This window comes from Cydia splendana, chromosome 12 (assembly GCF_910591565.1).
Source record: "Cydia splendana chromosome 12, ilCydSple1.2, whole genome shotgun sequence".
Classification (NCBI taxonomy): domain Eukaryota; kingdom Metazoa; phylum Arthropoda; class Insecta; order Lepidoptera; family Tortricidae; genus Cydia; species Cydia splendana.
Genome location: NC_085971.1, coordinates 16,791,466 through 16,816,271, shown reverse-complemented (window position 1 = coordinate 16,816,271; position 24,806 = coordinate 16,791,466). Strand labels below are relative to the sequence as shown.

Here is a 24,806-nt window from a genome sequence, read left to right as displayed (position 1 = left end):
AAAATTGCTATTTCGCTTGAGTTTTAACCACGTAGGAATAAATATAAATAAACAACATGTTGGATACTTTGGTATTTAGTTAAATTATCTTACATATTATGCTACGAATGGAGGAAAATTGTTAAAATATTCATACCGATCTGTAGACATGAGACTATAACATTTCTAAAATAGTAAAAATCTTTATTAATACCTAAATGTTTCTGAACCGTCTGTATTTTTGTTAGAAAAGCTCATTAAAAAATCTAACATATTTACTAACTAGGAGAGAAGTGTTAGACTTAGCCTCAAATACATTATTTAAATAGTTATACCTACCTAGTTTGCGTTATTAAAAATATTGCATATTAAATGGAATGTTCTTGTTGGTTTATCGTTTTATTTGACGTGGGCATTAAATACCATATGATATGGTGATACCTATAATATTCAATAGCACTTCAGCGTGAATGTGGGCACGTGATTTTTTTAAGCCCACCTCCTAATTTATTTAATAACTCGATACCAATTTCAAGGTATTTTTCTTCTTGTATCTGTCACCGTAAAATTGTAAACACTCGTCAGTTTATAATATCGCTAGTTAAATTATAAACTGACGGTAGGGAGATTATAATCTAACCTAACCTACGTTAAATTATAAACTAACGGGTTCACAATCTTACGGTGTCATATCTAAGACGCAAATTCCAATCACTAAATCATTAAACTGTAGTAATAATCCGATAAACAGGGCGGCGTCGGACAAGTGCGAGTGTAAATTACATTATGTGTAAACGGCCTGGCCAGTAATAGAGCCTTCAAATAAATTAGAGGACCCCTGCTGAGCCGTCGTGGGTCCAAGGCATAAGCAGACTCGAAAGCGTCAAGAGTAGCGGATCAGGAGTATCCGCTGAAATAGGGAGGCGTCTGAAAAGTGTGAGAGGTGTAAATTACATTATGTGTAAACGGCCGGGCCAGTAATAGAGCCTTCAAATAAATTAGAGGACCCCTGTTGACCCGTCGAGGGTCCAAGGCATAAGCAGACGCGAAAGCATCCAGAGTAGCGGATCAGGAGGATCCGCTGAAATAAGGTGGCGTCGGAAAAATGTGACAGGGTGTAAATTACATTATGAGTAAACGGGCGGGACAGTAATAGAGCCTTCAAATAAATTAGCGAACCCCTGCTGAGCCGTGGAGGCATAAGCAGATACGAAAAAAGTCCTTAAGCTTTTTTTGTTTTACTCGTTTCAGTTTAAGTTTATTTAAATTGTGAAATAACTAAAGGTATATAAAACTACATCTAGTAAAAAAGTAAAATAATTGCTACAAAAGGTATGTTTGAGAACGGTCATCCAATGTTTTTTTATAAAAAAAACTTTTATTAATTACCTATATAAGAAGATTTTCACTTATAATTTTAACACAAAAAAAAATGTCCCGTTTCAGACTTAATCACTGTTTGCATTTACTACCCCCACAGCTAGAAGATTTTGATACACCTACAATAGGTAATTAGTTCTTGACACATTGACATTCTCACAATTATTCGAATTAACTAGTGAAATTCTTATATATAATCATCTTAAAACTCCATTAATGACTGATTCTCAAGAAAGTGGCATCGACAGGTTAAAGTTAACGAAAAAAAAATTTTTGTATTTTTTTTACTTTTAAGAATGAAACATATGTTTTACTTCTTCAAGTACCCCAAATTTTCAAAAGGGAACGGAAAATAAAGAAGTTATTTTCAAGACTTACAATAATCAATAAATTGAACACAGGTTAAAGTTAAGCAGGTTACAGTGAAAAATACATTCATTATAATTTTTTCCCTTGAACGGATAATAATACGGACTTCCGGTTCGAGCGCCATCTTGATGGCACGCGTCGGGATCAATTGCTTTGTTTTTTGCTCATTAATATTGTTTAAAGTGTAATATCGATAGCCTATTATACAGTAAACTAATGTGGTAGTGTGCAGTGAATGGAGAATTTATCTTGAAGCACGGTTAACCATCATTTTGGAGTCAACGGCCGGTTGTCCACGTGTTCCTTGTAAAGCCCGCTATCGGTTTACAAGAGCTAAATCACCGTACACTGTCTTGTACTAACCGTACAATTTCAATCGTTTTACCCTGCTACTACGACCTTGACACTGGCGAAATAGCCCCAATGGGCTGAAGCCATAATTTTAAAAGAATGAATGAATGGATAATAATACGAATGTCTCACTTTTAGCATAGATTAATAAACCTTTATATAATATTAAAATGATATTATTACATTAGGCCCCATACCAAATTCTTAAAATAATGGAAACAAGTTAAAGTTAACATTCCGTTACAAAACCCCAGATGTCTGCCTTTAACCACTTGTCTCTACGAAACTACGACACTTGGGTCATGATGGTACCCTACGGTGGTTAGCTTTATACTTACCTAATATTTTGCCATAGTTATGATCTAAATATTTTTTTTCTGTGTATGAGTCAGATGCAATACCGCGCATGTACAGGTTGGTACAGGTTAACAGTGAAATTATCCTTGGACAAACTTCGTGCGTGAATATTGTTGTAAAAAAATAGATATAAGGCCTGTGCAAAGTACATTTTAAAAGGTATTGTTTATGTTATTATATAGGATGATATTTTATTTACATAAATTGATGCTTAGAAAATCTAAAGAACTAAAACTGCAAAGAGCTATGCTTTTGGACAAGACAGGTTACAGTGAAAAGTGCTACTCTTTATTTTTTATAAATATAAGTATTAAATTTAAATAAAAATAATGACTTGGCCTCGATAAACATTGTTTTAGTTTATCTAGATACATTTTTGTTTCATATGAAAAAAAAAGCAAATAAAGATACATTTAATTCAAAAACTCGATGACAGGTTAAGATGCCACTATTTTGAGAATCACTCTAATATAGATAATAGTAAGATTTTATAAAGGACATTCCGAGAATGTTAAGATGGATAGTTATTTACTTTCCTATCCTAACCCCGACAACACTCGCTCCGCTTGACGCTACCGCTTATAACTTACCGACATAGTGCCCGACGGAGTGTTGGGAAATTATCTATACTTTTGTTCTTCTATTTAACGATGACAGCCGTTATATATGACGTGTTTTGAAGAAACATTGTAGAGTAGAAAGTACCCGAATGCCGAAGTTATCTCAGTTTCTATCGGAACAGCAGCTGAGATTAGACGATGATTGTATTATCAATATTATTACTTTCTTATTTGATATGGCAATATGATACATAAAACATTAGGTACTTGATTTTATTTTGGGTTATACATATAGGCCAATTCGAGTTTTGGTTATTCGATCTGTTTCCGATGATACCGTAAATAAATAAATGTCACTTTTGACACTGACAGATAAGTATCATATCGGAAACAGATAGAAAAACTAAAACTCGAATTGGCCCGTAAGAATCAGTTATCGTGTAGATCAGAACTACATACGGCGCGATTCGGGAAATGAATTAGAGATTCACTAGAGATATGAAATAGTAAAGATATGTGACGTTCCACGGCAAAAGGTACCTTTGGCGGCCGCAATAATATTGGAGCGGCGTTAATAATAGCGTAAGCGCCAGCCGCCATAATGTACCTTTTGCCGTGGAACGTCACATATCTTTACTATTTCATATCTAGTGAATCTCTAATTCATTTCTCGAATCGCGCCGATAGTCTGTTAAATATAACTAGTCTATACAAGTAAATAATTCTTGTTCAATATTATCAGATATCGCCCTTGTCAAAAAACAAATAGGTACTTACTTACCTTAAAATGTAATTGCCGTAAAAGCACCCAACTATAGTTCAAAACCTCACTACTCAAATAATTATCAATTTATCATAGTTCAGGTATGAATATGGATAATAAGCGAAAACCAAAACATAGAGATTGACAAGTGTACCTACGTGTGTTAGACATTTAAGTAAATTAAATACAATTACTTACGTGTTGAGCTTGTTGACCATATTTGTAGTATTGGACTATAAAGTTGCGTGGTTCTAGAGTACAGATGTAGGTAGTGCATAATCCTTTACCGTAGTATTTTCACGGAAACGCACGAGCGTGTTGGAAATGCACGAGCGTGTTATGCTATTTTAGTCAGTTTCAGAACAAAAAGTACTGAGCTCTACTGGGGATGAATGAAGTAGCATAACAAATACGCAGTTTCCGAGAAAATACGATGGCAAAGGATTATGCACTATATAGCTTCTGTACTTGACTTTTCGTTCGCATCTGTCGTCTCAACACGTACTTTTTAGCATATATCGATAGGTAAAGATTGATTTCTGCGGCGGTATCATGGTGGGATTTTTATTTTCTGTCACTTTCGCACTTACATGTATACTCCTTAGAACATGACAGCCATGGTGACAGGCAATAAAAATGCGACCGTGCTACAACCGCTGCCTCAGTTCTGCTCTTCTTCTTCTTACGACTTGCTTACGAATAGGTACACTGGCGTTCAAAAGTGCATGTATAGATGTCGACCGTAATGCTTTATTACGGTTGAAACATCTCCATGCACTTTTGAACGCCAGTGTACATACCCAGTATACCCACGCTCGGATCAAAACCTTTTTTAAAGCTGCACGAGAGCTAAAACTACTACTTTACAATCTGCCACTATGTAGGTACTTGTGTTACAACTGCTGTAACATAAAATGTCGGCCTGCCCATAAAGTATCAATTTCAGCTCATAAAGATATAGTCATAAAAATATACAGCGCTAATACTTGAAGGGTAGCCAAAGACATACAGGCCAATTCGCACGTACATTGATATTAGATTTATTAGAATGATATCTAAATGATGTAATTCAGATATTGAACATTTCGCTCTTATTGGTCCATACATGTTTTGGCGCCAGTGAGATGCGCGATAAAAATACGCGCGAGCGAAAGAGATAGGCAGGTCAATGTACGAAATTCCTAGTGCTACCTATGCGTCCTTTCAGTGATTTTGTAATTTTCGTGTCTAGTCACAGTTTTAACGAATAACCAAATTACATGACAAGAAAACTGAACACTGCCGGGGTAGAACGGTCGCATTTTTATCGCTTGTCACCATACCTGTCACGTTCTAACAAGTATGTAAGTGCGAAAGTGACGGGCATAGTGACAAATGATAAAAATTTAACCATGCTGCGCCCGCTGGTTACTCTACTTACAGGCAAGTTACAAGTCGTTCCTACCAGTTCTTAGAAACTAATTCATTTCAAATACATTACCAAAGTAAATCTAAACCTACATTAAAGATACCTAAAAGGCAACCAAGCTTATATAGCTACCAAGTTACATTTGCGGTCAAAAGACGCGCCACTCTCCTCATCCTGATATAAAAGTGTATGAAATAAGGCTAGTTTCTGATTCATCCACTAGTACCGCTAAGTTTGTAGCGTTACCTTAAAAACAAATCATATTTTCAGTTTCCAATAGCCGTATCGTTAACATCTTCCACTTTCTTAGTATGTAAAGGTGTTAGTTATAGATTTTACGACCAGCAAAATTAAGTTTGTCGCGTTATATGTTATAAACCAGAATAGTGTGTGGAGATATCACCGCCATATCAAATATTAATAATTCTTGATAGCGAAGATAGCGTTGTGTGTTAATTTGAGTTGACTAGGTATGTTGTTGAACCTAGCTTTTTATTATAATGCGGATATAGTGGATACCCGGTAAGGATTCTACGCTAAGGATGCTAGAGTGTATTTTATATAGCATAGAAATTATCAAGACAATAAAAACCGGACAAGTGCGAGTCGGACTCGCCCAGCGAGCGTTCCGTACTTTTTAGTATTTGTTGTTATAGCGGCAATAGAAATACATCATCTGTGAAAATTTCAACTGTCTAGCTATCACGGTAATGTTCATGAGATACAGCCTGGTGACAGACAGACGGACGGACAGTGGAGTCTTAGTAATAGGGTCCCGTTTTTACCCTTTGGGTACGGAACCCTAAAAATACTTAAGTAGGTACGAGTAGGAACATACATTTTTAGCAAGCAGCTGCGTGCGCAATAAAAATACGATTTTTTTTTATTAAATGGAAAAATGAAAAAATTCACCGTTGGCAACATTCGAACTCGCGAACTTTTGGAACACCGGCCCAAATGCTATTAACCAACTGAGCTACCAAAGCTTACCAGAAAACAGTTTTTTTTTATAAAATTTATTAATCGAATCAAAAACGATTTCCGGATTTGATAAACCTTCGCAGCGATACCCCACACTATGGGTTTAAAAAAATATATTTTAAGAAATTAAGCAATCTGAACCCCATTGCCCAACGAGGCAACCTCAATTATCAATCAAGGGCCTACACAACTGCCAATAATATAGCTATTATTTATTATTATATAACAATCACCACAAAAGCCAAGGCGAGATACAACATGGAACGTAATTCCTATCGCTAACGAAACATACCTACTCGGTATCGAGCGAAAGAGCTCTTAGAACTTCACAGATTTTCTTTTTATATCTTTTACAGCCCATCTTGCTCGTACTTTTTCATTGATTTATTTACACTTGAATTATAAGACATAAGTACATACATAAAACTTTAATATATTCATTGGTTAAGTAATATTTCTTTCATTAAAATGCAAAACGTATTAGGAAGTCCTACGTCTCGGCGGTCATGTCATGCGTCACTTTCGCACTCACATAATTATTATAACGTGATAGGCATGATGAAAGATGATAAAAAACCGACCATCTTAGCCCTACTGAAAGCCATTAGTTTCCATTTTAGGGTTCCGCAGTGAACTAGGAACTTTTATAGAGTCGCGTGTGAGGCGTTGATATCGTTGGATAGGTTTTTCGAAACGAAGACGGTACGAATATTTTCGGCAATAATTGCCCTGAACAAAAAAAAATTGTTTTAGAAAAAATTAAATTAAATTAAATTAAATTAAATTAAATTAAATTTATTTATTTAAAGACAACAATGGCCCAAAATGGTTAAACACAAAAAACTTGGCCAGTTTTTAGTACGTACTTACGAATTAAATCATACATCAATTCAACTTAAGTAATACACATACCTATTAGACCGACCGCTTAAATGAGTCCTCGCCTGCGCAGTACGGGGGCGACGGGGAAGGTGCGGGCGCCGTACGCCTGCCACCCGCACCTTCCCCTCCGCCCCGCACCTCCCCTTAGTCGTCCTACCCCGTCGCCCCCGTACCGCGCAGGCGAGGACTCATTTAAGCGGTGGTCGGTCTATAATCGGGATCGGGACCACTTATTTACCTTGGTGAGTCAATGCGCACGATACGCTACACGAATAGTAGCCGTAGCCATTTATTTGAGATTTTCTGTAATTATTTCACCATACAAGAATCACGATTGTCTCCATCCAAAATTAAAGGTCACAACTAACAAAGTACGTCAATCTAATCAGTACTTTATTCTTTGGTGATAGGGTGTGTATTCGCTTGATTGAAGGGCGTTGTTACATTGTTGCAGATGCAGGTGTAATTAGTGGAGGCTCTGCAAGGTATCAAAGATGATTTATCGACCAATATTTGTATCTCAAGCAGATAATCCTGAGTTTCTTAAGTTCGTTTTCTTATAGCAATCTTTAAACTATATTTACTACAATTTAGGCTCTGAGGATAATTGTAAGAGTATTACCTACCGTAAAATTAAAATTATAATCCAGTATTACAATTATGGTCCACATACAAGTAATTGAATAATTATAATATTTAAAACTTTCGCGTTTTGAACACATATTAACTCAAATCTCTATCTCTCTCTATTGACTCTTTTCGTCGGGTAGTTGCACAAATCTCTGAGACATCAGTTAGCCGTGACCATAGTCTAATAAAACATGGTCTTCTCTTCCCAGAGTGACACAGGCCTACGTCACAATAACATGGCCGCTATATATAGCGCTATCGCATATTATCATATAGCGCTGTCGCATGATGACGTAGGCTTGTGTCAGTTAGGTGACCTAGAAAAGACGGGAAGAGAGTACCAGGCGGAGTATATTATTATACCATGGCCGCGACCATCATGGCCAGTGAAACCTGTGTGGAAACGTCGGTAAATAAAGTAATAAAAGAAATTCGCGATAGACCCGTCTATAAAATGTGAGTTAATAAGTATTTGAATATCAATACCAATCTTATTATTGGTTTTGTCTGGTTTTTTTTTTCTATTTATGAATTTTTTTGCTTTAGAACTGTGACATTCTAATACTATAGTCATCTGAATAGAGATATTCGAGTTAATTTTGGACCATAGTTGGGAGCTGTTGGACTAATAATTGGGTAGTTATACGGTACCTAATAATAAGGTTGAATTTAAAAGAGTTTACTTCCTAAAAACAGTATTTAAGTACGTTACTAGATGCGATACGACAGATAAATAATGTTTCCGATGAATAAGCCATTCATCGGAAACATTATTTATCTGTCGAATGTTTAAATGACAAAAATGTCTAAATTGTCTAAATGTGTACCCACCTATTTATTTGTGACTAAAATACCTAAACGCGTATCTATTCTTGGACATTATTGTAGAATTAATAATTCATCAAAATGCGCCACATCAACAATACTTAAACTATGAAAAACAATGAAACTGTTATCGTCCATGTCCCATTTTAAAAACTTTACAATAACGTAATGATGCCAACTACACGAAACCCAACATTAAAACACGCATTCAAAATTAAACCTTACTTGTATGCTTATAAAGTATGAATCCCTCTTTATTCATTTTTGAGTTACATTTCCCAAACTTCCAGAAATTAAGTTACTCGAATACCACCCATATATCTATAGCATTGAAGTCCTCTCTAACTCCACAGGTTAAATTGTCGGTAAGGTCAAGACTGTCACCTTGCGTGTGTCGTATTTTTCTCACGTAGTCATAACAATTGCAGCATTTTGTTCTTATTTCTACAATTACGGAAAGCATACAAATTGTGGGCTAAAAATAAACCGAGGCATGATTTAAAACTTAAGTCTGGACAAAACATGTAAGTAAGTAGCCATGTAGGTAATTACAACTGGCATAAATATGTAGTATTCATAAACGCGCACGCGTTGTAGGACAACATCAACATTGTACCTGTTATATACGCCGTGCAATCGATATCGACGGTGCTGCTGTGGAGGGTTTCCTAAACGGATCAAAATATGTCGAGCGATTATTCGACTAAAATGACATACCCGTCTTAACTTTAATGCAACTTTTAACAAGCCTTACAAAACATGAACGCGTCAAGTAACTAGCATATTCGCTCACCCAGTAGTACAACTTTTTCCTGCTAACTACCTATCCTTGCTTGTCGCGGTGTCGTTCGACATAACTCGCGCGATACCATCTCGCGGTGGGCGGTGATAGAACACCTTTTGAGTACCGTAGGCTTGAAGCACCTTGGAGTATTATTTCAATTGCTCGGCGAGTGGTGATTCGAACTTCGCGGTTTTAATTAAATAACCGTTCGGATTGCCGGATTGTTCGGACCAATGCTGCCGACTGCATTGCTGTCGCAAATGTCAAAATCCGGTCATCAACAACGTTCATAATTTTAAAACTAACACGGGACTTAGGGCCACTTGTACTATCCCAGTAACCCGGCTTTAATCGGTTAAACCTGGAGTTACCATGGTTGCCAGTACAATTTGACACTGGGTTAACGGTTTAACCGCTTTACCCCGGGTTTGTGGGATGGTGCAAGTGGCGCTTAATCGCGTAAAACTTACGTTTATTTACGGCCTGACGTTTCGAACGTGACGTTACGCAAGACAAACACTGGGGCAAGAGTAACACCTGTACGGTTACCAATGTTACCATCGGTTTGTCACTGACATAAACGCCGTCGAGAACGTAATTTACTTTCTATATGTCCCGTTTGCACTAATATGCGAGTGCGAGCGAGATGTATAGAAAGTAAATTACGTTCTCGACGGCGTTTATGTCAGTGACAAACTGATGGTAACCGTACTGTAGAGAATCCTCATACTGTTACTTTTGCCCTGAGTAAAATAAACTATTTATGTTTCTACTTACCTCACTGATGACTCAGAGGTTGGTAACGAAAATTGAAGGATTAAGTATATAATCATTATCATCCACCGACTCCAGCGTATTAGGATCATGCATGCTGGATGCATGATGCGCCTGTTGTCTGCCTCTACATTTAATCTATTGTTCTTTTATGTTGTATCTTTTTACTGAGGTGTGCCAATAAAGAGTATTCTATCTATCTATCTAAGGTTTTATCTGTGGTACTAAGTTTGGTCTAAAATCCCACACAGCCTAATAAAATTTGCAAACACATAAATTACACCAATAACTGCTTAGATGGCAATAAACAGTAAATTCAACATTGCCAATATCCAATAATATAATACTATAACAGTTTATATTGCAAAGCGCACTGGATAGTACAGTCAGCAACAAAAGTAATGTATGAAACAACGCACCAAAAGTATAATTAATATAGGCAACTTTTGGCGCTCTCACTTACAGGAAAACATCATCATTTCACTTCAAGTATTGTACACATAGTTCCGTATTAGTGATATTACCTTTTATAATATAAAATACCACATATATTTAATTACACAAACGGGTCTACCGCGATATCATTTCATCCTTCCTTCCGTGACCACAGCTGGTGCAACTCAGCTGAAACGTCGGAATTTAAGGTTTACCTTAACAATGAAATTATATCGCGGTAGACCCGTTTGTGTAATTAAATATGTGTACAAAATGCGAGAGTTTAAAGTGTTATTACCACACAGTAGGTATACATGAGCCAAACAAAATACTTTTATCTATTATACCTGATCGAAAGTATGGTAGCGGTGAAGTAGGGTAGGTCATTGTATTATATATTTATCGTCGTCTAGTGCCCACAACACAAGCCTTATTGATCTTACTACGGGACAGGTCGATCTGTGTAAAATTGTCCTATAATATTTATTTATTTCGTTAAAAGTCTCTTATTAACAGTGATCGTACATTCCAAACATTTTTGGTGCAGCAGAGTGGTGTTAACGGAATTGGTATAGATAATTTCAACTGAAATGGTAAATTAAGGTTAATATTAACGTAATTAACGCTAATTAATCATTAGGGTTGAAATTATTTATACCAATTCCGTTAACACCACTCCGCTGCACCAAATCGATTCGCGTGGTGTTAACGGAATTGGTATAGATAATTTCAACTGAAATGGTAAATTAAGGTTAATATCAACGTAATAAGAGATTGCATGTAGCGGAGATGCGAATGTTAAGATGGATGTGTGGCGTGACGAGAATGGATAGGATAAGGAATGAGTATATAAGAGGAAGCCTGAAAGTTGCACCCATAACAGAAAAAGTAAGGGCAAATCGCCTAGCATGGTACGGGCATGTGATGCGGAGGGATGAAAGTCATGTGGCGAGAAAGGTATTACGAATGAATGTGGAGCGAAGTACGAGGAAAGGAAAACCGAGGAAAAGGTGGATGGACTGTGTGAGAGATGATATGAAACGAACGCAAGTGAATGATGAAATGACGGGCGACAGAGAGGTGTGGAAGAGAAAGACATGCTGCGCCGACCCCAAGTGAATGGGACAAGGGCAAGAGAATGATGATGATCAACGTAATAAACGCTAATTAAACATCAGGGTTGAAATTATTTATACCAATTCCGTTAACAACACTTCGTGCACCAAAAACGCTGGAAAATGTACGATCCCTGCTTATTAATAAAGAACTTAGTCACAATCCGCTAGCAAATATAACAGTAAACTAATCAAGAACATCTTGAATCATTTCACTAAGTAATCTCCACAAAACAGGCTCTAAATCGTTCTATTAAGGTCTCACGTTATCACAGACAATACCATAAATTACAGACGTTTGCAGTATCACAGCCGAGCTAAATAGCTCATTTCCATAGAGATGCTGTGGTGCAAGCTGTTCGAGTATATTATGCGGAAATAAGGCTTCTGGGATAGTAGGTTTTTAAATGTGAGCGAAATGAGGAAAAAACTTAGTACCGTAAAATGGGGTGAGTAGGGTCAAAACTGAAATTCAAACCTCGATAACATTTTATTTTTACATATGAAAACTGAATGGTGTTATAATAAGTGTTCCGGACGTTTGTATTTTAGTTTATATTTTATTTTGGGTAGTTCCATTTCATAACTTTGACGATAAAGAGCAAAACCCACCTCACCCTGTAGTGCCTCGTATTTGGGGTGCGAGGGGTTTTCATACAAAGGTGATTTTGGAAGATTGTTGGATCGATTTTTTTATATTATGCGTATTATAGCTCCATTTTAAATTGGAATACATTATTTTTGTAGCAGTAGCCTTAAAATCCCTTCTCACCCCCCTCTTAAACCTTCTCTCCCCATTCATAACAATCATAACCCACCTAAGCCCAAGCGGTGGTGGCCGAGTGGATATGACGCCCGACTTTCAATCCGGAGGTCGCGGGTTCAAATCCTGGCTCGTACCAATGAGTTTTTCGGAACTTATGTACGAAATATAATTTTATATTTACCACTAGCTTTTCGGTGAAGGAAAACATCGTGAGGAAACCTGCATACATCTGCGAAGAAATTCAAAGGTGTATGTGAAGTCCCCAATCCGCATTGGGCTAGCGTGGGGACTATAGCCCAAGCCCTCTCGCGCATGAGAGGAGGCCTGTGCCCAGCAGTGGGACGTAATATAGGCTGAATTATTATAACCTCTCCCCGCGAAACCTACTCACCCCGTTTTACGGTATATGTAGACTGAATATTTAAGTTACAGAGAAATTATTATAAACTGGACTAATATAATACTTTACTCACAGTTGACTTTAACATCAGGCACACGAGACGATATTATATGACATCTATTTAAAAAACCGGGCAAGTGCGAGTCGGACTCGCGCACGAAGGGTTCCGTACCATAATGCAAAAAAAAAAAAACAAAAAAAAAGCAAAAAAAAAAACGGTCACCCATCCAAATACTGACCACTCCCGACGTTGCTTAACTTTGGTCAAAAATCACGTTTGTTGTATGGGAGCCCCATTTAAATCTTTATTTTATTCTGTTTTTAGTATTTGTTGTTATAGCGGCAGCAGAAATACATCATCTGTGAAAATTTCAACTGTCTAGCTATCACGGTTCGTGAGATACAGCCTGGTGACAGACGGACGGACGGACGGACGGACGGACAGCGAAGTCTTAGTAATAGGGTCCCGTTTTACCTTTTGGGTACGGAACCCTAAAAAGTACTTACTGATGTAAGTAAAGCATATAATTATAACATGTTGTATTGATTGATGAAATTGGTCCTGCCGAGTTTTTTGCACCGGTATTCTCTACTTTGGTACTTTGTTCCTAATTTCCATGTCTTTGAATTTATTGTAATCGCCACACTCTATTCCCTTGTGCCCGTTCAAGCGAAGAGCACGGACCTTGTAGGAACTGTAGGACACAAACCAGTCTCGTCCGATTTCATCCAAACTAACATTACATCTCATTTGGAATTTACGATGCCAGTTTGTAGGATGTTTCTCTGAGTTAGTATTCTGCGTATTGATTTAAATTTGCACGATTTTCGCACACTATTTTATTGAAATGGGGAAGTTGGGACGACGTAGTGCTAAAAGATATAATAAATAAATAAATAAATAAAGCGTTTATTCTCAAAAGCTTACTTAAATCTAAATACATTACATTCTTCTGCCAAACCACAGAGCAGTTTATTGGCAGACGAGGCTCCTATAGTTTATGTAAGTATTAGATAGTTTATTTATATGTAACTTCAACTTATCTACTTAACCCTTTACCGCATGCGTAGCCCTATATGGCATTTATAATTTTAAAAACTATTGGTAGCTATTAAAGTTCATTTTTATATGATTGAATGCAAAGTATCCGAAAACGACGTCAAGGATAGGGCGAAGTGGAAGCGAAGGACACGGCGAGCTGACCCCATCACCATATAGGATATTATATACCTTGGAAGAGAGAGAATGTTGGGATGTTGGGTTGGGATGTTCATTCTATTTACTATTAAATTATTTTTACAGCTCTTCTTATTGTTAATTTAAGGTATATCTACTTCTTGGTTAAATGGGAAAAGATTTATTACAACACTATTAAATAAATATAAAACATTAAATTAGCTTAAAAATAATAATACAAACTATCTCTAAACTGAATAAACTTAAAATAAAACGCCTATAAATAAAAAACGTCCCCCAAGTCACTGCCGATGGGCAGTGTGCCCAGAAGGCTGGCCGCATTGCCACGTTGTATGGCAATACTAACGCGTTGAGCAAAATACAGGCCAGCCCTCTGGTCCCCTGCGGCATCTATAAGGCGCTCCGCTAAGGCCCTGTATATACGGCGCGCGCTTGGCCCCCACGGCCCCAGCGTTTCGACCCCAAACGCCTCAAAAATATAACTACTGCCAAGGGTGGCATATTTGCGGCGTTTGAGGTCTTCTGCCATGGACGCGGCATGACCAGCATCTCTGCTGGTGCCCGGAAGGTGGGACGGCGCGAGGGTGTCAACACATGTGGCATCCCAGACTAGAGGCCGTCCCATCTTCCAAGGCACCAACGTCATACCGTCGGGCCTCTTGCCTCTTGGTTAAATTAATATTTTATTTCCTCGGGCAAAGTTGGGCATCAACGGCAAAGTTAGACAGGCTAATCTTGAACTTCAATGAATTGCAACATAACGGAAATTATGAAGGAAAATATGACTCCTTCGGCCATGTTTGCTGATATTCTGTCTCAAGTGTACGTAATGTACGTATTGGCCGTAACGTCTGCGGGCAAGGGCCCTTCAAGTCGAGACCCTTTTCATACAGATTTTACGCTCCGAGAGAATTGACTGGGCTACACACGCATATAACTTCACGAGGACTGTTTTGACTTTATACTTTTCTAATGCAAGGACATGCTTGCACTTTTTCTAAGTACCCATTTGTTTTGTCCTGGTTGTAGGTAAATCTACCTACATTCGATTCTCACCTGAGTGAACTGCGTCGTGGATATTCACCGGCCTTCCTAAACCTTGACGTTAGCGGAATCATCGAAAATATCGATGGAGCCATAATACCCAAAGATTTATTGATTAAAGTACTTACCCATTACAGCATATAAAGGAAGTCGAGTTTTTTAGTGGTTTTTATGTTGGAATTAGGATCTTCATTAACGTTTTTTTTTCTACTAATGAACGCGAAGTATTATTTTTAATAATTATTGGTATTAAAGTTAATAATCTACGAAAATAACATAACAGGGTTCTAAATAATGATTGCGTTATTGTGTAGTGGTTTATCTAATAATTATTATTTCAAGACCTAAAAACTTTGACACCAATTGTATTAAATTTCCCTTTACATCCATTATAAAGTCTCATTATTTATGATCACTGTCTCAGAAATCATTCTGTACAGGTATTTAACTAAAATGTACGACAGCGAATCTGCCCCACACTTGCGTTCATTATGTCTGAAGCAGGCTCTACGGGACCAATTACTTCTAATTACTTCCCTGAGGGAGTTAAGTGTGTTACTGTCGATAAATTACGAGAAAAGTCTTTTACTACGTCGGTGGAATAAAAGCATACATTTTGCGTATTAACAAGAGGTTATCGAAGCTTATGGACTCATAAACATTTAGGGTTTAGGTTTAGGGTCCTTTTTTAAAAACACCATAAGTACCTACTACATTCTATAATTAAAATGAGTCACACATGCCAGTGGCGTAGCGTGAACTAATCTAGCCGCGGGCGAAATCTGCGAGGCCCTTTTATTTCACTGTGCCCGAAGGGGCCTCGGGCGAGGCCCTCCTTGAGGCGCGAGGCCGCAGGCGACGCGACGGCCCACTTCGCCCACGCCTAACTAAGCCACTGACTCATGCCATTTAAAGTTGAATTTTATAAAAATATATTCTTAGGGGGGCACTCCATAAATCTAACAAAAAGTCCAAAACAACCTTGATTTTCATTTAGTAGGACCCAGGAAGAGAGGAGCAAAAGATACTCAGTGGAAGTACATTAAGCAATCGCGGCACGTAGCTATATTAAGCAATAAATATCCGTGTTTTATGACAAACTCCTTGATTGTAAACTAGTAGGCAATAAAGGGGATAGATGGCGCAATATAGTAGGCAATTCATAAAGCTTACCTTACCGGTCGTTGCTAGGTGAGTAACTGGAATAATACCTTAACGGCCCAATTCGAACGATGCTAATAAGATGTCACAGCGACACGATACCGGTCAGTCAGTGTAAAAAGTGACGTTTTTGGTTGAAGAAGTGACACTTTTGAAACTGACAGATTAATATCGTATCTTTGTGACATCGTATCAGCATTGTTCGAAATGGGCCGTAAGTCAGGGTTTGGAAACATTTTTGGCAGCTGGCCGAGAAGCGGGTAGATCGAGTATTTTCTCGCGAACGAACGTACTAACCTGTAAATGTAAATCTCGTATGAATAAAATAATGCGTTTATCAGAGGGAGATCGCTGGCTTTTTACACTGCTGGCAATACTTTTGTAAGAAAAATAAAAAAACCACTCGCACGCGAAAAGCGCGTTTTAAATGTAAGTTGTCGGTGGAAAACAAGCATACGATTGATGGTATGCGCGTTGAAGTAGCATATAGACGCTTGTAACTACAAAGGTGTCACAAGCGAGTTGCTGACCCATTACCTGTGTTAAAACGCAGGTCCCTTACCGCCGATAAAGCCTTTTTAGAAAGGCTCATACATCTACAGGGCCACGGGGTCACTTCGACCCGGTAAATAAAGAAAGAAACCAGTCCTGAGGCGAAAAAAATATTTATTGCCGTCTGAACGGAAAACAACGTGCATAAATAATGCATTGTGTTGGGATTAATTGCTCAATTTGTTATGAACCGGCTTATTAATTAGCGATGACAGTTTTTTAATGTCTGTAATTAGTTGTTATTTATATGTTATTTTCTTTTTTTAAGTTAAGTATGCAAAGTTGGCTATGTGGGATAAGCATGCACTCAAATTGCACTGATTGCACTGTGCCGGCTAAGGTCTGTATTTCAATTAATCAATCAATCAATCAATCGAATAATCGTTTATTGATAACAAGCGTTACACGTCATTTAACATTTTCTGTTCACCACACTTTACATACCAAGAAAGATTACAATTTTATTATAAATATGTCGTTATTAATTTAGGAACTAAATTACATTATACTATATAATTAAATTATTAGGCATCATTAAATTATAAAATATAAAATTATATCATAGGCATTTGGAATATTATGTTAATCTATTCGATTAATAAATTCATGTACCGACTCTACCTTAATCTCTGAATTCAATAATGATATCTTCATTCCCTATGCAAATAAATGTATTTTGAAACCTAATGATTTAAGAATAAGGTTTAAATTTGTGTACACAATTTTGGAGCTGATCGTACGGAACGTCCCGTTACGCGACAACCTCTTGTTTTATGCGCACGCGGCCTTACGTTCCCTGTGTAGACTGTCTCCAACAGATGTCGCATCAAGTGGACATTTTGAAAACGCTTCTCCATAAACATATATAGTCTCCAATTTTCTCTTTGGATATATCATACTTACGAAGTTTTACTATGAAGCCAACCCGGAAATCGCGAAAAATAATCTGCTGTTCCATAGAAAACATGAGACAGCAGTTTTTTTGCGTTTTCGGTTTTGGCCCCACAGTTAAAGTTCAGTATGACCTACATGTGTACCCCTCAGGGTATGGTCAGATATAATAAAATCACTCTGTATGCTTCATCTACGTAATTGATCTGTGATTCTGTGTGTCACTGCGCAGTGTAGCAGAAAGATTTACATCAGAGGTTCGGGAATTGTGAAGCAAATATTGTAGGGATGGTTGTATTAAGCGCCTTGCAAATGCAAAGCGCATAATATATTTCATTGTTACTAATATTTATTTATTTATTTACCAGTTCCACATTAATCATATTTTTCTACATTCCTTGCATCTGCAGCAATTATTATCATAAAGACCAATTGAGCCGCAGTTTGTCGATCCCTGTCCCAATTATTCACCGATATTATTTTTTTACACACCTACCGCAACGGTGCCAAGCCAGGCGTGGCTTACTCCGCGATTTCATCGCTTTGCTACAGGTAGCTAAAAGTACATTCGTTACACACCCATTTTGGTGGCTAGCCATATGCCGCGCGTGGCGCTGTCGCCACCTAGCGGCCATATCTGTCCTGATCGTAACAGATGAGTTTTGTTAGAGTAGTGTAGTAAATGAAGCAAGTTGTTGTATGGAGACCCATGCATTAATTTCTCAGTCGATGAAATTTTGCTTGGTTATTGTGTAGTATGAGCCGAAACTAACATATAAATATCCAAAAAAAAAAAACACTCCTAAGTTAGGTATTTATTTGTAAAAATACAAATCTGTTTATATATTGAACTGAGTAATTCCTCCGTCCAAAATTATTTTACCAAATAAATTATTTGTATCAGTATGTAATACTACAAAAAAATCTAAAACTTTTGTCAAACATGAGAATATTTTTTTATGATAATTCCTTTTTTTGTCGCTCATTTTCATTGGAAAATTGCTCTGTCTTTTTTTTCTTCTTATATGATTTTAGAATATAATTTGGCGTAGTGGGTAAGAAAAAAAAAATGCATACCCAAATTTATGTATTTTAGAACTATTAAAAACTGAGAGTGGAAAATTTCTCAGCCTGATTTATTTTTAAATATGTACTAAGTAGTCACGTATACACTTAAATCCAAAATATCCAAAAGAAATATCAACCCTTGTACACCCCGCTCCCTACACACTGCTCCCGATATGTTTAGTTTTTAATACGCTCGTTATTTTTTTGATGTTTTTATAGTTGAATAGAAATACAGCTGTGAACTTAATTCAGTAAATAAAATGGATAGAGAAATTTTCCACAGCGAGTAAAAAGGCAATTTCTGAAAATAGTACAGTTACATGGTAATTTTTTTAGATTTTTGTTTTGTAGGTATAACACTGCAATAAAATGGCATTCCAGTGAAAAAATTAGACGGAGCAATTTTCCGGTCCAAGACACGCCAAAAAATTATATTTTATTAATATTGGTATTTCAACTGGGATCTTTTTTTTGATATTTCATATATTGTTGCAATACGTTACATGAATATGTCCGGTGAAGAAAGTTTGAACGGAGCATTTTTCCGTAAAAAGATATTATCGATTTAAGACTTTAGGTATTTACTTTAATTCTGTTATTATTATTCTTTGGAAATTTATACAATACTTTTTATTTATCGATACTTTATCATACTGTAAAGTTTTTTCTGGCTGAGGAATTACTGCGGGGTCCACTACCTTTATTTACTACACTAGAGAGTGTCTTCTGTACCTAGTACTATTATTTATTATGTGGCCAAGCGTACATTTCACTTTCATAGATATCATTTTTATGTAAAAATCTTCGTCTTAGAGCTATCCAAAAAGACCTGGAATTGTTCTGGTAGCTTCTGTTCTATGAATTTTAAAGCTAAAATTCATAGAACAGAAAATGTCAACTTCAGCCATTGATGGCGAAATAACAAGAGAAACTAATAAAGGGTAATACATCCCCCAGCCCTCTCGCTTGCCAAATCCATACAATAACGAACTAATGGACATGTGCGAACATATTGCGATAATCCATAATCCCTAATAACACGAAATTCCCACATTTATTCTCCCAAACACCGACCATACGCCATTTGCAATTTCTGATCAAAATGGCTGCCTGTCAATCGCATTCTATTTTTGAACTATTGTCTTTTGTTTTGCAAAACCAAGTTATTGACTACATATCAAATGTCGCCACTTTCTAACGGTGAAGTATAAATCAGAAGTAAAATTTTAGTTCCAAATTTGACCACCGATATCATTAAGTTTGTGCACGTTCGCCAAAAGTACAAAATTAATACGGCGCGTAATTTTATATGAATGGAGGTAATTAGAGCATTTATTTATTGTATCGCTTACGTAGGGGTGTGTCTCTGCTAACACGAAATGGCGTATAAATAATAGAATAATAATAACATACTACGTTTTGGAAATAAAAGAGTCAAATGAATTGCATTGCCGCCGGCAATTCTGGGGTAAATTCATGTGGGGAAAAAAGATAAGTAGGCAAGTCAGTGGTATTGACAAAGGTGGTTTTAATTAATAGAGTAAATAGAACGAGGAATAGACAAGGGTTGTTTATGTTTTTGACATTTCGCCAAATATCAGTAACAGAATGTTAATTCTAAGTACTTAATTGTTTGTTAGGAGAAGGCAGAGGACCGACATGCATGGAAATCGCTCCACCGACAAGAGTCTAACTCTTAAATAGATGATGATGAATTGTTTTTCACTGTAAAAAATAAAATAAAAATATTTTGGAATGTTAAACTCAAGCTCTTTCAAATGATACCCCACTTCTAGTGACTAGACTTGGAAATTTTGGAAAATACTGGAATATTAAGAAAATTCAATACGTACCTATACTTATAGTTTTTGGTACATAATGACAGAAATTTTAGAAAATATCTTACAAATATTAACAGGATTTACGCCAGTGTGCGCATTCCACCCCTCACCTATGAACCCTTGTCACGCCAAACGTTGTGTTTGACACAAAGTTGAGTAATGTGAGGCGACTTTAATCTTTTTACTGCGACAGAGTCCTAAAATGCTTGTTTGCAAGCAGGACTCGATTCAATCCGCTAAAATCAAATTGAAAGAGCCATGGATGTGTACGAGGTAGCTTACAGAGCCACTAGCTATATTAGTAAGGAGGGGGGTTATTCATTAAGTCCTACGTTTAATATACAGGGTGCCAAAAAAATTACTGCATTCCCGTTACCAGGGAGGATTTGGGATTATACTGAGCAACTTTTACTATAGGACCAACCCCGAAATCGCGAAAAAAAAATTACCCTCCCATAGAAAATGGACAAGCCAAAATGTAGGTGTATGAAACAGGCATTTTATTCGCGATTTCGTTGTTGTTCCCATAGTAAAAGTTGCTCTGTATCATCCCAAAACCTCCCTGGCAACGGGAATGCAGTTATTTTTTAGCCACCCTGTATACCCTGACAAGATTACCTATATTTGGCCTTCGCCATGTAGATTTTCAATAGTAGGTATGTTCCTTTATTTTACTGACAAGGAGATTATTTGACAACAGTAGCCTTACCACGACTGCCTTAGCAGTGTCAAACTGACATATTCGCTAACGTCTGCGTAACTTACTTTCTGATGCATCTCGTTCGCACTAATTTATATATAATATTAATTTATATATATAATAATTTATATATAATAATAATATTAATATACGAGTACGAATATGACATTTTGTCGGTGACATTACTGGTTTATTTAACTTACGCACATTATTGCCATAATGTAAGCTGCTTGTAGCGACACTATCTCAGGGCCAAATAGAATCTTGTCAGGCTTTATTTGAAATGGTATGCTTTAGAATAAATAGGGCCCCAAGCTAAGGTGTTCATTTTCGCCAGCTATCCACCATCCCTCGAAATCGAATCCAATTCACTTGTAGGATTAGCAAATTGACTTAAGGGGAAGCTATCATTTATCACGGACTGTAATTTATTTAATAAATCAGCTGCCGGCTATTATTCAAAGGCTATACCGGTCGCGATCGTGGACCGTGTGAGTAATCTAGGACTATTAAATACTACGGGGTGTCTAGCGGCAGATTTTCGATTCCAAATTCAAATAATTTTCGAATAGGTAGCTCCTTATTCCTATGTGGCAAATAAACATTTGAATAATTTAATAATTTTCTTTCTACCGGGTAAAAAATAAACTAACGATTATTTAAATTCAATTACAGCACCAATACAGGCTAATTTTATTTGAGAAAATGCCTCAGGAGCTAACCTAACCTAACTCATGCCACATTCTGCACATTAAAATAATTACTTACCCTAATTCTTCCGTCAATTCTGTTCAAAAACTTACCAGCTCTAGATTTCGAAATTCTTACCTGTAACAAGAATAAACACAATTAGAAATTACATTTTAGATCTAATTTAGCTTTTACCGCGGCCACTCAGAAGTATACCAAAACAATTAAAAATAAAATTACCAAATAATAAGTCGCCATTTTGATCAACTTAGACTAAACTTTAGTCAGGTTGGGTCAAAATTACCCTTACCCCAGTATCAAATCAAGCATGCTCTTAGGGCGTATACATATCCAATTACAAGCAACGAAAAAAAGCAAAACTTTTCACCAAAATTGCAAAATCACCGACCATCGACACCCTACGCGTATTAGCAAATGCATTTAAGGCGAAGCCATCGTTTATCACTCGGACGTTAATTTATTTAATAAATCAGTCCAACGATTACTCAGGATTCAATATGGCCGGCGTATGACGGAGATGGATGGCCGCGGGGATGCTGCGGGACGTGAGACAATAGTTTTGAGTTATGATCTGGGGTTTAAGGATTGAAGTCGGTTGTCAAGTTATTGCTGTCGTGGTGGTTAGGGCTCACAAATTAATGAAGTTGCTAAGTGATGTAATCAAATCCCTTATTATGTAATTATACCCACTTAGACAAAATCATGAAAATATTTGTGATAGAGCTAAGATGTCCATTAAGTGTCATTAGTCATTAGCTGCTTAGTTTTAACAGAAGAATTTAAAAACAAATGTCACGTTTCCGGCACACTCAATACGACGATCCTTAATTTTTTTTTACAATGTCATTTGCTTGAAACCAGTGCAGCGGGCCTAAGATGGTGGTTTTTTTTTGGTCTGTCATCGTGTTTGTTACTTTATGAGCATGTAAGTGCTAAAGTGACGCATGACACGATAAACGATAAAATTGCAACTATCCTATACGAAATGGTGTGTTTAAGTATCCCGTACCAAACGAGTGAACATGAGAGACTTACGGGATAATAGGATTTTATTGATTGTTTTAGAACCTAATAGTAAAAATTTGTTTATTATTTTAATCTTCAGCTATTACTCCTTAAGGAGTAGTCGCAAATACAACAATCACGTCGTGTCATCCCAGGTTTGAGCTAGTATTTAGAGTAGAGTGAAATTCGACAAACATAAACATTAAATTACTTTTTAACAATGAAACTACATTAAATTAAAATGGTTGTTAAAAAAAAGTAACCATATATGAGGTCAATTGCAATTTGTTACAAGTACAATAACATTCTCCACGACAATTAAAAACAGTTTTAATAGCCGCGGACAAAAACTTTCGTTTCTTAATCGATTAATTTCATCGTTCAATCATGCAGCCATTAGAAAAAAAACAAAGCGTGCCGCCTTAAGGGTAGGATGTGCTTTCAAGACCAACTCGAATGATGTAGGTACTGATACTTATATGCATTAAAACTGGAACTGAAACAACGGGAAAAGTATTAAAATACGTTTTATATAATTTCACGACCATTTGAATCCGACATCTAAATTTCAATAATATTTATCGCAAATTGTAATGATAATGACCGATAAGTATTCTATTTTTTTATTCAACAGCAGTAAATTTAACGTTACTCGCCTTTTTCGTACGATTTTGTTTCATTGATTAATTTTACAATTTCCACCTACGTAAATATGTTATTAGTTATTAAAATATCACTCTTGCGCTAATTCGTTATTAAAATATCACTCTTGCACTTTAATCATAAGTAAAAACCACGTAAAATTTGGTATTTTTTACCCTATGTTACTACACATCGTACATTTATATTCGTAAAACGTTATGGGAGCACATACCCTTAATTGAGACGCGCCCGCGCACCCATCTCATGGATTAACCACACAAAAGCAGCGGAAGCTAACATCGCCTGCCCCTTAATAAACACACGCATTCCAAAATCAACTTTGTAACAATGTAATATGATCCAATATCAAACAATCGAAAACTTAAGTTCAAATTTAAAATCATGTTCGATTTTCAAAAGTGGATCTATATTTTCGTTCATATTTGTTCTTCATCCGCTACGCTGGAAAATGAACCTTAGAATGTTGTTATAGAATACGTTTCAACTTGCGACAGCTGAATAAACATCCCAGCTAGCTCGTACGCGTGTCTACGCATAATATCATTGGCACACACTTTTATATTGATGATGAATTGTCAACTCGATATGTTATTATTTTCTACTTTATTTCTTACGTCATAGAGTTTTAATTAGTTTGAAAGTTTGTGAATAACTTTGTTTTCTTTGGACGCTAGACTGAAAAGTTCCTTCACGGCTTCTTGACAGCGGGATTATGTCTTGTTTTTTTTTTATACATGTAATACGTGCCTGGAGAAGAAATTTTACATGCATATTTTTGTTTAAGCGCATGTTCTAATAAATTACCCGGAAAGCATGTGCTTTGTGCGTTATGTAAAGCCGACCACTGACTAACAGTCCGCCGGACGATATCGGCCGGTCAGTTGTTCGGAACTGTCAAATTTTTGTTCTAACTGACAGGCCGATATCGTCCGGCGGCCTGTTAGTCAGTTGGTCGGCTTGGAAGGTTTTATTTTAGTATAATTTTGGGCTGGTAAATTAAACGTTAGGAGCAGATTTCCACGTTGTAAAAAACAAATTTGTGAGTTACAAATTAAATTGATCCTGACTAGATCATAAATAAGTGGATTTTTTTTGAAACCAATTAATTTTAAGCGCTGTGTTGTCAATAATATTATATTTTTTTTGGTTTATGGGGTTCAAAGAAACAGTAAACTAGGTAAAAATGACTATATTAAGCAGGATTTTTTTTCAC

At 36.6% G+C, this 24,806-nt stretch overlaps 1 protein-coding gene across 2 annotated transcripts in view; it reads right to left on the bottom strand.

Annotated features, from left to right (window-relative positions):
- The window catches only part of LOC134795666 (netrin-B-like), a 241,329-nt gene that overhangs the window by 184,822 nt on the left and 31,701 nt on the right, over positions 1-24,806 (bottom strand). The window lies entirely within an intron of this gene.